This window comes from Carlito syrichta, unplaced genomic scaffold, assembly GCF_000164805.1.
Source record: "Carlito syrichta isolate Samal-C Ts95f unplaced genomic scaffold, Tarsius_syrichta-2.0.1 Scaffold316641, whole genome shotgun sequence".
NCBI classification, from domain to species: domain Eukaryota; kingdom Metazoa; phylum Chordata; class Mammalia; order Primates; family Tarsiidae; genus Carlito; species Carlito syrichta.
Genome location: NW_007260737.1, coordinates 49144 through 52614, shown reverse-complemented (window position 1 = coordinate 52614; position 3471 = coordinate 49144).

Sequence of the window (3471 nt, the reverse complement as noted above, 5' to 3'; positions counted from 1 at the left end):
TCTGGGCAACAGAGTGAGACTCCAACTCAAAAAATAAAAATAAAAAATAAAAAAATAAAAATAGAACACATGAGAAATATAGAATAGTTGCTTTGGCCAAGTAAAATGGTGATATTGCTAATCAAAAGCAGTCATATATCTCCCATAAGTAGGATTTTACTATGTAACTTAGTAACTACAGAGAGGAAATATAACTAAAGATATGGACCCTCAGAAGCCACCAAGACTAGGGACATGGTATGCATACTCTGAGGAAGCTGAAATTTGCCCATATAGTATAGGTCATCATTGGGGAAGTGAGCATGTTTGGAAGCTTGTGTACACAGTTTCACTGGTTTCATTCAAAGATTAGCAGACACCTCAACACTTCACCTTACCCCAGCAGACACCATTTCCTATGTTCCTTTTATAACCATCAGGATCCAACTCCCACACAGAATCAAATCTCGAATTGTTATTATAAATGTTATTATTATTCACATTATGCTTGCTAAAGGAAAAAATAGCTATCTATATTTTTTAAAACTCAAGACTAGGTTAGACAACTCACATGAAGAATTACCTAACTTCAATGAGTGATGGTGAGTGCAATATCAAGCTAATTCAGGATCTTTGAGAAAATTACTTAGCGACCTGCTTGGGCAACTTGGTGGGACCTCATTTCTACAATAAAATCAAAAATTATCCAAGCGTGGTAGTGTACACCTGTAGTTCCGGCTACTTGGAAGTCTGAGGCAGAAGGATCGCCGAAGTCCAGTAGGGCAAGACTGCAGTGGCTGGGAGTGTGCCACTGCACTCCAGTCTGGGTGACAGAGTGAGACTCCAACGAAAGAAAGAAAAAGAAAGAAAGAAAGAAAGAAAGAAAGAAAGAAAGAAAGGAAGGAAGGAAGGAAGGAAGGAAGGAAGGAAGGAAGGAAGGAAGGAAGGAAGGAAGAAAATTACCTAATACATATACCTTTTAATAAAATAATATTTTATGTTAAAATTATCTATGTTAACTGTGTGTTCTTCACAGCTAATACAAAGTCAAAATTCCCTCTTAATACTCATTCTCTAATTACATGATTTACTAATTCACTAATCATTACACTTGAGATTTTCCATGTATACAAACTTTATAATAATTAGTATTTTTAAAATGTAATGTGCCAAAATCTTGACATCTTGGATATATTTGATTTGTGATCACATATACACACATATAAATATATGTTTTATGTATATTCTAATTGGATTCCATCTGTCATCTCAAAGGCAATATATCCAAAATTTTAAATGTTTCCCCTTCCCATTCTAAGCAACACAGTTTATCCTGAAAGTCTGCTTTCCTTTTGGGAGTCTGGAATTTTGACATATATTGGGCAGAAGCTGCCTGTATGACCAGCTCCCAGGAAAAATCCTGGGCTCTGAGTCTCTAATAAGCTTCCCAACATTTCCCATGAATTGTCCCAGTATGTTGCTGAAGAATTAAGCATGTCTGATGTAACTACCCCCGGGAGAGCTTGCATAGAATTTTTCCAAGACTTTTCCCTTTGCTTTGTATCATTTCTCTATAATAAACCCTAACTGTAAATATGGCTGTATGCTGAGTACTTTGAGTCCTGCAAGCAAATCACAAAACCTGGGACTCCCTCCTCCCTTAGCAATACTCCCCCCTGCTGCCACACACACATTTCTTACAACCTGTTATATCATTTCTAGCCCTTTGCTGTCTAATTTGTAGAATCCTTCATAACTGCCCATACCATCACTTCTCCAAGCATTACCACTAGATTCCATTGCATGCCTGCTACTTCAATTACATCACCATTTGTGCAGTGGAGAATGGCAGTTCATAGGGGAGAAGTTCTCAGTCAAGAGAACTGGTTTCTGTTCTTAGTGCCCTGGATATTCTGCCATATGCTATATAATTGTGAGTAATTCACAACCTTTCTTAGTCTTAATATCCTCAACACACAAAATGTCCTTACTATCCTTATATTTACGATGTGGATAAAACTACAGGTGCAAGAACATCCAGGTACAAGATTTCATTTTCAGCAATTTCTTACCAATTTGCTACTAAAAAGTATAGTCTATCACAGTTCATTGTAAAGCAAAACAGCTCTGTTAAGGAAGGCCTGTTTTGTCTTTAACTTCTAACATGGATAGTTGTTTTTGTACAGTTCTGCAAAAATTGCTAGATTCACTAAAACTGTGAGAAATATGATCAAATTAGACATTTAAAAGAATATACAATATGCTACAAAAATAGGAATAATACTCAAATATAATAAGCTATTTCTTATTTTAAAACAATAGTATTGTTTTTAAAAGTTATTGTCAGAAAAAAAATTAAAAGATATCAGTAACTCAGTAGTTGGCAGGAAAGGGGTTGGGTTCCTGTTCAGCCATTGACCCATGACCCTCAGGATGAGGCAGGTGACACAAAGGAAACAGTCTCTTCTGAAATACTAAGAACCCCCTTTGTTAAACACATATCAAGATCAGAAGATTTCAACAAGAGAAGAATCTACTGAAATACATATCTGAGTTTACCCCTGCTTCTGTATACAAACCTTGCTAATTAGGCACTTCTAATGCCAATGACTGTTGAAACACATTGTTCCAAGCATCAACAGAAGACAGGCAAATCCACTGAGGGGCGGGTGCATAAAACTCTCCAGCCTGAAATAGGTTCTTGAGCTGGGTTTACAGGCAGCCCTGTCCCTTTGAGATTTAGGTAACTTCCATAGATCAGTGAACTTGGGTTACCAGTTGTTTTTACAATTACTTATGAAATAAACTTAAATTATATTTCACTGTTCTTCTGTGTAATTCTTGGCAAAAAGGAAAATGGATTACAACTTGATGACCTGCAAAGTCTAGGCGTAAGTACAGGGGCATCCTTTTCTTTGAAGAGCATTCAAACTTTTCTTTTAACCACTTCCTGAAATGAAATTGCCATCACAATTAAAAACTGTTCCCAAACTCTTCAAGCATGTGTCCCCAGAGCAAAGAATTTCCGACAAATCGGTCAGACTGACATGTACTAAGAAAGACAAAGGGAAAGGTGAGATGACACGGTAGCTAAACTTTATCTGTTTTCATTTCCAAATTTTCCTATTAAGAACTGAAAAGCAGAGCTTTCAAATCATAGAAAATCTAGAGAACAATGCGCATAGCAAAGTCATGAATGAGCAAACATTTTAAGAGGCATCATGCACTGAAGAAAAATTCCACATTTCCCTGGTTGAATTGACATGTGGATCTGTTTAAATATGTATCAAAACCAGAGTTATAATCACTAACAATGGTCATTTCTCACAAGTATACATTAATGTTAGCTATCCAAAAATGTTACCTCCAAATCCTAAGAGGGACTTTGAGCACAGATAGAGACAGATGAAAGATGGCATGCTGCAGGGCAGCGATTTCAAAGCTACTGTAGCATCGACACTCCAGCTTGTGTTCCTCCAGAAATATTCTCAG